This window comes from Macrobrachium nipponense, chromosome 1, assembly GCF_015104395.2.
Source record: "Macrobrachium nipponense isolate FS-2020 chromosome 1, ASM1510439v2, whole genome shotgun sequence".
In the NCBI taxonomy this organism is placed as follows: domain Eukaryota; kingdom Metazoa; phylum Arthropoda; class Malacostraca; order Decapoda; family Palaemonidae; genus Macrobrachium; species Macrobrachium nipponense.
This window is the reverse complement of record NC_087200.1, coordinates 557,831-572,914: the sequence shown is the minus strand read 5'-3', so window position 1 is coordinate 572,914 and position 15,084 is coordinate 557,831. Positions and strand designations below refer to the sequence as shown.

The 15,084-nt window shown below is 39.2% G+C and overlaps 1 protein-coding gene across 3 annotated transcripts in view; it reads left to right on the top strand.

The window, feature by feature from the left end:
* The first annotated feature begins 1,252 nt into the window (after window positions 1-1,252).
* LOC135219089 (protein O-mannosyl-transferase TMTC4-like) overlaps window positions 1,253-15,084 on the top strand; it is a 218,899-nt gene continuing 205,067 nt past the window's right edge. For 2 of the 3 annotated variants that reach the window (XM_064255521.1, XM_064255523.1), the window contains exon 1: window positions 1,253-1,592. The gene's annotated coding sequence lies outside the window, so the exon portion shown is untranslated. The remainder of the gene's footprint in view (window positions 1,593-15,084) is intronic. The other variant, XM_064255522.1, reaches the window with a different exon arrangement.

Below are 15,084 nucleotides of genomic sequence, written 5' to 3'. Positions count from 1 at the left end.
TTTGTTATTGCGAGAGACAAAAGTCTCTCTAGAACGACTTTCTTTTATATGGTTTCAGATGGTGTTTAGTTTTATTTTCCACTTCAGTGTGAATACGCTGTAATTAAGGGTCACACATTTTTTTTCTTTTTTTTTCTTTTTTTTTTGAGGCCGCATCTTCCAGACACGTCTAGACGTATAGTTCGGATTTTATAGGCATCAGGTGCAGTATGCATAATTACGGCACTTATCTCGGCTCGGCACGGTTTTTTTCCTTTTTTTTTTTTTTTTTTTTTTTTTTTTTTAATAAGTTTGGTACTGGTACTGTAGTTTCAAGTAAGATACTCGAAAACGAGCTCTTGTAAAGCAGACATCTTTATTATCATACTCTCATCACTTTACAAAGTTACTCAGTTTGCAATTCCGGCAATTTTTAGGATTACAACGAAAGTATAATCAAGATTTACAAAGAAAATTATATAGCTGATACTTAGGTATAAATATTACAAAATATCTCAATCATATTTATAAACGCACGGGCATAAAACGTCTTTAATATCACCGTATTGCGCAAGAGCCACCTCCAGACAGCATCATTTTATCAGCAGAGCATAGAATTAGAAGCAAATGCAAATACGGGGTCCCCTCGCTTCTCAACCGAAGGTCATTATATTTGCTGAGGTTTATGGAATGCACTTCGACCAACTTCCATTTATTGGAGTAAACCTTTCCGTGCCTTAACACGTATTAGTATCTTGGATATTTTTATTACTAGCCAGTTGGAATAAATCTTTCTAGTAATTCACCGGTATAAGAAGATAGTTAATGGTATTGTGAAGTAAATACGGGGGTTGCAAATAACAGGTGTTGTCTGACTCTAATGTTTAACGAAGCCGGTTGAATTATTTTTCAGGCATCGGAGGGTCATGAGTCTGTCATAGGTAAATCTATTATAAAAACAAAAGAACAATGCAGTTATGTGCTTAATCTCTTAAGAAATATTCCAAATAAAGTCATTTTTATTACTAGACGCTAAGGTAATTTTCACGAAAAAAAGCACTTTGTGAGGGCATAGGAACAATCCGATTTCAATTGCAACTTCACAAAAGTTTCCACAAACTATTTATCAACGTGTTTATTTATAACATTTATGTCCTAATAAATTTATTGAATGGAGCTAAATGTAATAGAAAATCACAATATGCTCATGAAGAAAGTTTATCCCTACCCTTATTTACCTAATCGGAGTGTTCCACATGTCAGCTGAGATGATGAATGCGCTTCAGTGACAGACGACAAATGTAAACAAGTGCCATCGCTACTAATGGCCGAGACGTCCTATTGTAAACCTCGGCCAATGTCATAGGCTTTGGCTAGCAGTACTTAGCCCGCAGACCCCCATGACACCATGTTATAGGCGTGGGGTCGTTATTACGGTGTTGGAGAGTAAAGGGAACTGGAGGAACAAAGCCGAGAGTTGGGCGCAGGAAAGACTTAACAACTTCTCCTCCTCCTCGGCCGAGGAGCTTCAGCTATCAGTGTTGGAGATGACGTTATCCTTCCTTCTTCTCGACCAACACCGCTCGTCAAGAACTCCTGTAGGCTGATGTAAGGTAACAATTCTGTTGTTCAGTTTTGGCCAGGGTGATAAAGAAAAGATATTTTGTGGAATGCGAAGGTGTTTTTAGTAAGTCATCACGTCACGATGGTGGTTAGGTAGTTGATCTTGATGGAGTAACCTGTCGTTGTCTGGGTGCAAATGGCAGGTACCAACTACCCAGGTACTATACCACCTACTACATCTTTTTTCTCCCCATATCCGAGATCAGCTTCAGTTAGCTTTTGGTCATGGGAACCCAAATATAGGCTAGTTAACAATTATAGCCCATAGGCTACTTAGGTAGGTAGTTAGGAAAGGGACAAATGTTTGAACAGTGTATGTTGTTTAGTTATGTGTACCTAGTACCTAAACACTTTGGATATTGCAGCAAACCTCAGCTTAGTTTATTAAAAAAAGGTTTTTATTTTTGTGAGTTGTACTATATGATTAGGCTACTTGAGGTTGTTATACCAATACTACTTAAGTGATCAAGAAGTAACTTATTATGGCTCCAAATGATAAGATTTTTTTTTTTTTACTGAATATTTATTTTAACCAAATTAATTTTCTTGGAAAATTTTCTCTGTGCAATGATAAGAGTTCAACAAAACATGTGGTAAAGGTTACTTTAAACACACTAAATTGAGTCCGACAATTCCAAGAGACTACAGTGGGAAACAGGTTTTTGGATGCAGGAAAATGAAAATAATGATAGAGGGGTGTATGCAAACTTAATATTACTTAATGTAGGCCACTAGCAGAAAATTTTAGAATGAATTGTAGTGATACTTTATATTGAAGCTTAACTTAGGTCACCACCTCCTACCTGACTGGGCTGGAAACAAAATTTAGTCACTTAGGTACTGTGTTTTTGTATAGGCCTCTCCAGAAAGAATGGGCAACTTTTGGTCCTGTTTCCCCAAACCTGACCCTTAGGCCTAAGGTCCTTCATTGTTGTTAGATCTAGGGATGTTTGAAATGAGTTAAGTAAATATTTCCAGCTTATATGAATGTAAAATTTATAAAAAAAATCTCATCAAAATCTGATAAGAACTGTTTGATTTTTATAATTACATATCATCATTACAATAATAGCCTGGGTGATTGCCATTTTCAAAACCTGTGCATTGTAAATTTAGCATAAAATATAGTCTTCATGCTTTTTGATACATTACCAAGACCATATAGGTACTATGTATACCCAGAATATTGTCGAAAAGCACCTTATAATTTCATTTTCATACAAAATTCCTTAAATCACCAATGATAATCACCAAATGATGCCCATATGTTTGACAGACATGCTATTCCTATATAATATAAGCTCACTTTTAAGAAATTATAACATATGTGAAAAATTAGGAAGCCATTCTATGGTGTTTGATGGTAACTATCTTAATTAAAAAAAAAAAAAAAAGGCACAGGATATTGGTACGGCAGCCGTATACTGATCGTGATAGATATTGGTACGGCTGTGAATTGCACATGCGTCAATTTCAGACTTCCTGCCGTACAAATAACAGTGTGGCGGGGGTATGTCAGATTCTGTCAGTGGTGCCGTATAGCACTCTTGACTTGCTGTAGATACGGCAGTTAGCCGTATCCGTTTACCAGTTTGCTAATCATACAGCAGTTGCCGTACACTGTTGCTAAGAGCTATAGGTACAGCACTAGAAGATCAGCGACTGTAGTAATAATATTCAAACTGAAATGTTTTGCTGAAAAAGTTCAATTCAAAATGTCAATGTGAAACACCATGCTGTCATCACCAAAGCATCAAAACATTTTGACAGTAAAAGGAAATATAAAAAATTACAATAATACTTAAACATACTTAGATTTTGACCATATACATGAAAAATAAAACTAAACTAATCTATCTGCTCTGATCATTGCACCTTATATTACATAATAAAGCATCAAAACATTTTGACAGTAAATGACCTACGGATATACAATTTCTGGAAGTTTGACTGTTCGTAGATGTCTATTGCCATTTTCAGCTTGTTGAGACCTGAAAACATCTGTTCTTCAGCAAAAACTGATGTATTATTACACGGTTCACGTTGGCTCAGTCGCCATTTTGTTGCTGTCACTGATATGCTCGTCTCGAGACTGTAAAAACAAGGGTTCGTGCATGCGCAATTCACAGCCGTATCAATATCTATCACGATCAGGATACGGCTGCCGTACCAATATCCAGTTCGAAAAAAAAAGTACATAAACGGAAAACAGCACTTAATAGGCTTTAACATGCTATGATGTCAACAAACAAGAATTATAATTTCTGCACCCACCAATAACTCATTATCTGAATAGTAGCAATGATTTGATTATGAAAGAAGTAGTTTTAGGTTTTGTTGAAATAGTCATTGATCATATAATTTTTCAGTGAATCTTATTAAGAGTTAAGAATAATGAACACTAGAAATTTAATTGCCTGTGATACATCTTTATCTTTGAGCTTCCAGCTTTTCTCCTAGACCCTCTTGAGTTTGCTGTTTAGTTAAATTAACATAGTGTGCAGTGTCTTTTACTTGTCAAGTAAGACTTGGCTGACTTCACAAGGCTATGACAAATTTTCCATGGAAAGTATAACTTGCCTACCTTTATATGATAAATAGTTTGCTATATATTCATTATAGTTTTTCTGAGCAAAAATAGTTCCCATTGTCCCCATTTTTTATTGCATTTTTCTCTCTCAGCTTGGGGTTAACTGTGTTTGTGTGGATGCATCTAAACAACCTGAAATTTCATGAAGTTGTCATGTTACACCAAAAAATAATAAGCATAAGCCTACAAGAATATTACTACTCAGATAGAAAATATCTGGAATAAGACCAACTTCGAAAAATTAAGAGATAAGTAGTCTTTAGAATGGCATTAACTATACTATTAAACCTGTCATGTGTGTAAAATAATCTAACATACTGAAAAGAGCTGTATTACTAGAAAATCTGTAAATTTTTTGAAAAAAAAACTCCAAAACAGTATAGTGGTTTATAACTCCCTGAAACCTCATACATACGTAGATGATAGTTTATACGTAGTATGTTTAACAATATATCAACTGACAAAGTGCTACATTTGATTCAGTAGTTCATGAGCTTAAGATACATGACTTGAAATGAACAGGCTTTGAAGTTGATGTAAATAGTAGAGACTGGGGAACGTATTGCTTAACTGTAGCAAAAATGTAATAAGAAATATGTAGTATCATTCAAGGTGAAATATGTGAACATGGATTTGCTAAAAATGTTTCTACAGTACAGGTAGGCCTATGTAGTCAAATACTATACTATTCTTACCGCCTTTGCAATAGTCTACGTAGTATATTATGAACTAAAAGATTACAAGTTTTAATTAATAAGGCATCTAAATTGAGTAGGAATAAATGCCGAAGGGATGTGGTGTCACACATTCTGACTAAGCCTTTGTGGCTGCACAGCAAGGCATAAATCAAATATTGAATATGGTTATGTGTTATAAGTTTGAAATAAAAATATGTAAAAAACTTACTTAAATATATCGCCAAAGCACAACTGCACGTAGGAGTGTTCATTAAGTTGCTCAAAGAGTAAGTTATTCAAGTAAATAAATGGTTCTTCCCAAATGGAACAGTTGAGGAATGGTAGGAGAGTCTAAAAAATAAACTGCTATTATTATGATGATGAAAACACAGGTCTGGGGATGATGCTCTCTTCTTGTTAAAAGTTAAATTAATACTACTTACTATACATGGTGTTTCCCAAAAAGATCTGTCACTCCTCTTTCTCCTTTCTATTACAGTGGAACCTCAACATACGAAAGTCCTAACTTACGAAAAATTCAAGTTACGAAAGCAAATACGAAGATTTTTTTGCCTCTGCATACGAAATAATTCAGGTTACGAAAGGGTGTTACTGTTAAGTCCCGAGATTCGCCCGGACCACTGAGAACAATTTTAAAACTCGCGCACCGCCAACTGAGTAGACTCGCCACCATCCTCCCACCCTCCCATTGGTTCCTGATGCTAGTCACCACCATAAGATCCTGCTCTCCTATTGGTCAGCATCATGCCTCTATGTAGAGGAGTCCCTGGACCATTTTTTGCGGCAGCGTTATTTTAAACACTGGAATTCGTTCATTCACATATACGTATTTCGTTTGTTAACGTAAATTCGTGTTAGTGATTTCGCTTTCGTTGAACTGTAAGTTACTTTATCGTGTTGTGTATGAACTTAATTACTTATGTTATTAGCCATGGGTCCCAGAATGTTGCTGAAGTTCATGGAAAGAAGAGGATGCTTTCTATGGAGAATGAAGATGGTGATAATCAAGAAGTGTTAATGTTTTCTGCCATTTGTTAATGTGTTTCGTAAAGTTTAGTGTTAATGTTTTCTGCCATTTTTTAATGTGTTTCGTAAAGTTAAGTGTTCATGTTTTCTGCCATTTGTCCTCCTCCTCTGTCGCCACTTTTGGAGATCGCCTCACTCGTAAGGTAAGGTTCCACATTTTACTACATACGTATGTACGTACAGTATTTCTTGTATCATGTACACTAATACACTTTATTTACAGGTATGTAGTACATAGTAGTATATATGTAGTTTAAGTTAGGTATTGAATGGTCCAAATTGTTGTATTTCATTGTTTATTGGTCAATTTAGCTTTATTATAAAATTTACTGGGGTGTTTTTGTAGGGCTTGGAACGAATTAGGCAATTTACATGTAAAATGCGGTTCAAGATACGAAAAAATCAGGTTACAAAGGCCGCTTCGGAACGGATTAATTTCGTATCCTGAGGTACTACTGTATGTGTCCTTTTGTTCCAGAGAAATTCAATTAGTATTCCAAATTTAGAGTACAAAATAAGATAATGATCATGGGCACAAAATAAGATAATGATGATGGGAACATTTTGAAAGGATCAGTATCATAACTAAAAACTAGTTAACGTATAAGATTAAATTAGACCATTGAAACAGGTCAAGAAGAAAATTAGGAATGTTCTATATTAAAAAAAAAAATTGCAGATGGTTTGGTGGTAGAAACACTAAGAAATATTAGAGTATTAGTAAATAAACTTAAACAGTATTGTATGTTACATATTGGCAGTAGCATGATATATACTTGTGTAACATGCAATTTTGCATATCATGCTACTGCCAAAATTTGTCCCTTAAAAATTATTTTATTATGTATCTCGTGTACCATGTGAGTTCAACATTTGAGACCAAATTACACTAGGCTAACCTTTTTTCCTCGTCTTTATCAATCCTAATTTCTAGTTAGGCTAACCCCTTTTCCTCCATCTCTGTATCTATCCCATCTTCTAGTTAAGTTTAAAAAAAAAATGAAAAAGAATGCTAAAAGTATCATTAGTAATGTTTTACTTGTTGTGTAAATGCACACAGCCAGGAACAGTTGATTGGCTATGAACAACTGAATCTGATAACAACAGCAGTTTTGCTTGCATTTCAACCATCGTAGTTACAAATGATGTTAAGTAGAATAGGACTGATATATTTCACATTACCTATTTCGCTATGGAGAAAAGATTGGCAAGGGCATATATGTACTGCTAAATTTAAGCTGCAAGTTGTAGCTGCAGCTGATGAAAGAATGTTCATCAGCTAACGACTATTTTCGTGCATCGGCAACATGGATGAAACTCCCACAAACTTCGGTATTAGTACCATCAAATTCAACCGTAAAAAAAAATTGTAAGAAATGTGTTTTAATCAAAATTGTTGGGCATGAAAGAGCACATTTTACTGTTTTCACTCTGATAAAAGATAAATATGTAAAGCTCATAGTATTCTGATGAAATCAAGTGAAAATATCGAACCCACTCTGTTGATTTTTGTTACACAATAGACATACCCTCAGTGCCATCTACTAATGAAAAAAAAACCTAAATTTTGTTCACAACGATACGTATTCAAGTGATATTTCAACTTGAAAACACTTCTTATAATGTAAAATAACCTTGTCCCATATCAATAGAATATTTAGAGATTCATTTACTCTAACTAGAAGCAAAAAAATTGCTCTTGATTTGAGTTCAATACAGCAAAATAAACTTACCTTGCAATCATCCTCAGCTGATTTCCAAACCAAAACATTGATTGCTATGTTTGTATTTTATAATACAATAGTAATATGAAAATACATACAATATTATTGGATGCAGGGAAGTAAAGCATAACTTTTTAAAAGAGCCATGATATTCATAATGTTTGTATTTTATCATATGATACAAGGATGTGAATATTGTATATGCTGATTTTATATCTCATGCATGATGCGACCCCCCTAATATTAGCTCCAAAATTAGGTCTTCAAAAGTCACATGATATGCGAATATACACAGTATATATTTTAATTGATATATATATTTTAATTGTCAAGATGCATTATACAATCTGGAGACTACAACTGGATCTTAGATGGCTATCTGCGCTGATGATTACCAGAGGGATGGTCGAAACATGTATACTTCAACTCTAGGAAAAATACCAGACAACACAATAATACTTCCAACTAGAATATACCAGCAGAGATCGCCATCTAAGATCCACTTGAAGTCTCCAGATTGTATAATGCATCTTCACAATTAAAATTTATTATAAATTTTATAGTATTGAAGATACCATACTAAGAAAATACCAGATTTTACTTTCAATTTGACACTATGAATATAGTTCAATTACTCGGTAGCCTCACTGATCCTGAAAAACGAATAATCAGGAATATTGAGAAAGTCCTCTATAAGGTAAATTTGATTAATTCTGCCATTCTATTTAATAATCCGTATATCCAACAAGGTCTGCTTCGTGGTTGTTATTATTATTATTATATTATTATTTTTGTTATTATTATTATTATTATTCGATCACAGTCATCCTATTCGAATGGGTGGTTTTTATAGTGTGGCATTCCAGGTTGCATTCTGCCTCTTTTGGAGTTAATCACTTTTCGTATGTGCACTATTTCTAGTAGCACACTCGTCTGCATGAGCCTTGGAGCTACTTAAGCATTTAGTTTTTCCTGGTTCCTTTTCAGTGGTCTTGGGATTGTGCCTAGTGTTGCTATTATTATGGTTACAATTTCCACTGGCGTGCCCCATTGCCTTCTTATTTCTATATATATATATGTATATAATCATATATATTATAATATATATTATATATTAATTATATTATATATATTATATTTAATAATATATATATATTATTACAGAGACATCAAGAGAGTTACCGAAACTCAGTAGATCAGTTAAGGAGTTTATTATGATCTACTGAGTTTCGGTAAACCCTCTGATGTCTACATGTTCACACCTTTTGATAAATAATATATATATATATATATATATATATATATATTATATATATATATATATATATGGTATGTATATGTATGTATATGTATGTATATGTATATATATGTAGTATGTATGTATATATATATATATATCTAATATATATATATCATATAATATATAATATATTATATATATATACCAACATACATATAATATATATATTATATATATATACATACAGTAGTACCTCAAGATACGAATTTAATCTGTTCCGAGGCGCCCTTCGTATCATGAGTTTTTCGTATCTTGGACCACATTTTACATGTAAAATGGCTAATCCGTTCCAAGCCCTCCAAAAACAACCCATTAAATTTCATAATAAAGCTAAATTGACCTATAAACAATGAAATACTAAACAATTTGGACCATTCAATACGTAACTTAATAATAAAAATGCAAAACCTGTAAATAAAGTGTATATTAGTGTACAAGAAATATTATTACTGTAACGTAAAATGTGGAAGCTTACCTTTCGAGTGAGCTTACCTTTCGAGTGAGCTTACCTTTCGAGTGAGGCTATCTCCGAAAGTGGCGGCAGAGGAGGAGGAGGACAAACGGCAGATACGTACGCTTAACTTTACGAAACACATAAAAAAATGTCAGAAAAACAAACTAAACTTAACAAAAGACATTAACAAAACTGTAACACTTAACTTTACAAAAAACTTAAAATAAAATTTAATTTGTCTTTTTTTTTTTTTTTTACATTTCTTTTTACTTTTTTATACTTTTCGTAATTTCAATTTCTTCACCACCGAATGGATGCCAGTCCGTTTACGGAATTTTTCGAACCACCCATGAGAAGCCTTGAACTCTGGGGTTGCCGATGATGTCCCCTCTCCGCCGTCGTCTTCGGCTTGGGCAATCAAATCGCCAAAAATAGCGCTGGCCTTCTGGCAGATTGCCGTCTCGGTTATCGTATCGCCATCGATTTCTTTGTCCTCGATCCATACAAGAAGCAGCCTTTCCATTTCATTATGCACATGGCTCCTCTTGTTGGACAAAATAGTCACGCCCTTGGAAGGTGTAGCTGCTTTGATGGCTTCCTTCTGCTTAAGGATGGTGCCTATCGTCGACGGATTTCGGCCGTATTCCTTAGCGATCACACTCAACCGCAAGCCAGCTTCATACTTTTTTATTATCTCCATTTTTGTCTCCATAGAAAGCATTCTCTTCTTTCTGTGAACTTCAGAAACTTTCTTGGGACCCATGACTAATATGTACTGTACGTAATTAAGTTGCGTATGTAGTACTTATACTAATTAGGTTCCCACAACACGATAAAGTAGCACAACGAAATCACTAATGAATTTACGATACTAAACAAAATCGTTGGACCGAACGAATGCCGCATGCGTAGGATAAAGCTTTGGGTGCAAATTGGCTGAGCAAACGTACGCCACCACGTAAGATGCATGATGGGAGGGATGCTGTCCAATAGGAGAGGATCTCATGGCTTGGCTAGCATCAGGAACCAATGGGAGAGCAGGAGGATGGTGGCGAGTCTACCAGAACTAAGATGGCGGCGCGCAGCGCGAGTTTCAAAATTGTTATCGGACTTTCAGAAACCTTTCGTATCTTGAAAACTTTTCGTATGTAGAGCAGTAAAATTTTTCGTGTCGGCTTTCGTATCTCGAGTTTTTCGTAAGTTGAGACTTTCGTATCTCAAGGTACCACTGTGTGTATATATTTTCATACAATCAACTTACCTGTCAGATATATACATAGCTAAGACTCCGTCGTCCCCGACAGAAATTCAAATTTCGCGCCACTCGCTACAGGTAGGTCAGGTGATCTACCGGCCTGCCCTGGGTGGCAGGACTAGGAACCAATCCCGTTTTCTACTCATATATTTTCTGTCGCCGGTGGTATCAACATCGTTGCTGCCACCTCTTGACTGGAATTCGCTTTTCTAAGCAATTGATCATCTTTTTGTGGACTTTTGGTGAAGTACCTGGATCGTTGTTTTGGCATTCGCTACTGTGGACTGGATTTGGACTTGCTTTTTGATTTTTTCTTCAGAATGTCTGATTCAAGTGTTTGTGTGAGAATGTGTGTGAATGTAGGCTGCAAGGTGAGGATACCGAAAGCTTCGGTTGATCCTCACACTGTATGTCGCAAATGTAGGGGTTTTGATTGTTCTATTTCTAACACCTGTCATGAGTGTGAAAGGTTGAATGTTGAGGAATGGAAGACTCTAACTTCTTACTTGAAGAAGTTAGAAAGGGATAGAGTCAGAAGGGCTGCATCTAAGATGGCGGGTAGTTGTACAAGGCCTATTGAGCCTTTGGATAATTCTAACTCTTCTCTTAATTATGATTCTGTATCAGGACCCTCACTGACTGTACATTCAGATTCAGCTTCGGAAATTGCTGAACTGAAGGCTACGATTCTCAGGATGAAAGCCGAAAGGGCTACCATAAAAGGTAAGGATGGTGAAAGTGACTTTAGTGAAGTGAGTGTCCCCAGTGTTGTGGAGGGGGCGTCTGACCGTCTCTGCGACGCTCCCAGGCCTAGACCTCTTCCAAGCTCCCAAGCCCAGAGGAGAAGGAAAGTCGAAAGCCGTACGGAGGTTGTGGAGAATTCCCCCCGGTCAGGCGTCCCTTCAGCAGGTGCTGTGTATAGACAGCCTGCTCAGGACCGCTATCGAAAAAGCGTCCTCAGAGAGTGCTTCTCTTCGTCCGCTTCTCCCTCTCCTAAACGAGGGTGGAAGGATTCGGACTTGTCCAGGCCCCTGAAAAGGCACTGGAGAGATCCTGGTTTGGATTCAAGCCCGGAACGCTTTTCGGAAGAAGAACCTCCTTCTATCAAGAAGGCGAAGAGGGTTTCGCCGTCCCATGATGGGGGCAACACGCCTTCGAGGTCTACCTCTCCCGTTCAAGAAGACGCAGGAGAAGCGTCCAAAAGGATCATTTTGGCGGTACAGGAACAGCTTTCCGCCCTAGTAGGAGTCCTTTCGAAGGATCCTCCTCGTAAGAAAGACGTCAGACTGCCGGTCAAGAAGACTCGTCTTCCTTCTCCCACCAGGAGTGAGGCTCCTGCGAAACGTGAGTCTTTTGAGATCTCAGATAGAGACTCGTGGGAAGATATGGATCCGCCAGACAAGCGCGTAGCAACAGCCAAGCGCGAGGCGTCCTACAGACGAGAAGCGTCCTCTAAGAGAGAGTCAGACAAGCGAGAAACGCATGGCAGACGAGAGGATTCTCCCAGATGGGATACGTCTGCCAGATCAGTAGCTTCAGCCGAGCGCGGAGTAACAAACAGGCGTGAGCATTCATCCAAGCGTGAGGCTCAAGAAGAACATCTGTCACGCAAGGAGGGGACTTCAGGAAGACGCGAGTCTTCAACAAGGCACGAGGTGTCAGTCAGGCGCGAGACGGTTCAGAGGCGCGAGGCACCAGTCAGGCGCGAGGCGCCAGCCAAGCGCGAAGAGTCAGTCAGGCGCGAGACGCCAACCAAGCGCGAGGATCTTGCCAGGCGCGAGGAATCAGCCAGGCGCGAGACGCCAGCCAAGCGCGAGGCGCCAGACAAGCGCGAGGCGCCAGCCAGGCGCGAGGCGCCAGCCAGGCGCGAGGCGCCAGCCAAGTACGAAGAGCCAGTCAAGCATAGGAGCTCTTTACACTCTCTTAGCCCCTCTCCTATTAGGAGTTTGTCCCCAGTAGAGAGAATGGTTGGACAAGAAGACCAGGAACGAGAAGTGGTCTCTCCTGCTGATCCGATTATGGAAGAGGAATCAGAGGACGAGTCTCACAGTAAGGAAGGACTGTCGAACTACAAAGTCTTGACAGCTCTCCTTCTCCAGGAATACGGAGACGCATTGATCCCTGCCGCTCCTCCTTCGCCTCGTTCTCTGTTTTCATGCTCGAAGACTCCGAAATCGTCGGCTTTCGTGAAGATGAGACCGACGATTTCTATGAAGAGAGCTCTGCAATCGCTGGATAACTGGATGCTTACTAAGAAGGAGCTTGTAAGGACAGTCTTTTGCATGCCTCCCCCTAGACTGACCGGCAAGAGAGGGATTTGGTACCAGACTGGGGAGAATATGGGTCACACTCTCCCTGATTCAGCTGGAAAGCTGACTTTTCCAGTCTGGTAGACGCATCCAGGAGACATAGCCTTCACACGGCTAAGATTACTTGGGGCCTTTCAGAGTTGGATCATCTCCTCAAGGGACTTTTTCACATTCTAGAAGTCTTTAACTTCCTAGATTGGTCCCTTGGGGTGATGTCCAAGAAGGCTCATGCCCCTGAAGGGCTAGAACCGGATGTTCTCCTAGCAATTCTGTCATGTATTGACAAGGCGGTGCAAGACGGCTCAGGGGAAGTTTCTTCCTTGTTTGGAGCAGGTCTCTTGAAGAAGAGATCTGTGTTTAACGCTTTCTTGACGAAAGCAGTATCACACCTCACAAAGAGCCAGCTTTGTTATTCGCCCCTAGGTCTGATTTTCTGTTCCCGTCACAGTTGGTGAAGGATATTTCACGATCGCTGACGGAGAAAGCGACTCAAGATCTTCTCCTGCAATCGTCCAGGAAGAAGAGGAGGGACCAGTAAAATGATGGGAGAAAAGAAAGGGACGTCTACTCCTGTTCGGCCCTTTCGAGGCGGCCCTCCAACTAGAGTTACCGCTAGAAGGAAAACGACCGAGAAGAGAGGTCGAGCCGCGTTCCGCCCCTTTAAAAGGGGAAAGTGAAGTGGCGCTCCTCCAAACACCAGTAGGTGCCAGGCTCCGGGGATTTGCGGAAGCCTGGACTCGCATCGACACAGATCCTTGGTCGATGTCCGGTTCTTTTCAGAAGGGATATCTCATTCCTTTCCTGGACAATCCTCCCCTGACGTCAACTCCGAGGGAATTGTCCGCCAATTACAAGGACCCTGTGTTGAAAGATACTCTTCAACAAATGTGGATCAGATGTGGGGACAAGAGAGCTATAGAACTTGTGCTGGATCAAAGCTCCCCGGGGTTTTACAATCGTCTTTTCTTGGTTGCGAAAGCCTCGGGGGGATGGAGACCAGTTCTGGACGTCAGCGCTCTGAACAAGTTTTGTTCAAAAACGAAGTTCTCCATGGAAACCTCTGCTTCAGTCCTGGCGGCTCTTCGCCAAGGGGTGGAGACGGGGATTGGTGTCTCTGGATCTCCAGGACGCATATTTTCACGTCCCGATCCATCCTTCGTCGAAGAAGTACCTCCGTTTCATGACGGGGGGAAGGATCTTCCAATTCAGAGCCTTGTGCTTCGGCCTGTCGACGGCGCCTCAGGTTTTCACGAACCTTTTGAAAAATGTGGCGAGATGGCTTCATCTGAAAGGAATCAGTATATCTCTTTATCTAGACGACTGGCTTATCAGAGCAAAGTCAAAGGAACAGTGTTTGGAGGACCTGAATGTGACACTAAACCTTATAAAGACTTTAGGATTACTCGTGAACCTCGAGAAGTCCCAACTGATCCCCAGCCAGAACTTGGTCTATCTGGGGATTCGGATGAATTCTCGGGGTTTTCGAGTATTTCCTTCTCAAGAGAGACTAGCGAGAGGTTTAGAAAAAGTCTCTCTCTTCCTAAGGAAGGAACGGACTTCGGCGAGGGAATGGTTGAGCCGTTAGGGACCCTTTCCTCGCTCGAACAGTTCTTTCACCTAGGAAGACTTCATCTCCGTCCTCTTCAGTTCTTCCTCAGAAGTTCGTGGAACATGAAGACAGGACTACTCTCGGACCTTTTTCCCATTCCAGATCTGATAAAACGTCATCTAGAATGGTGGTTACTCCCACTGAGGGAAAACAAAGGTACTTCCCTGGAAATGCAGAGCCCAAACCTTGTATTGTTTTCCGACGCGTCGGAAAAAGGTTGGGGAGCAACTTTGGGAAAGAGAGAAGTGTCAGGCACTTGGAATGCTATTCAAGTGTCCTGGCACATAAACTGCAAAGAACTGCTAGCTGTACACCTAGCTCTAAAGAGCTTCGAACCGTTAGTTTGCAACAAAATAGTTCAAGTAAATGCGGACAATACAACCGCTCTGGCATACATTCGGAAGCAAGGAGGTACTCACTCGTATGCCCTTTACGAACTCACGAGAGAACTTCTGTTGTGGACATCCCAGAGGAACATCTCTCTCTTGACGAGGTTCGTGCAGGGAGTAAGGAACGT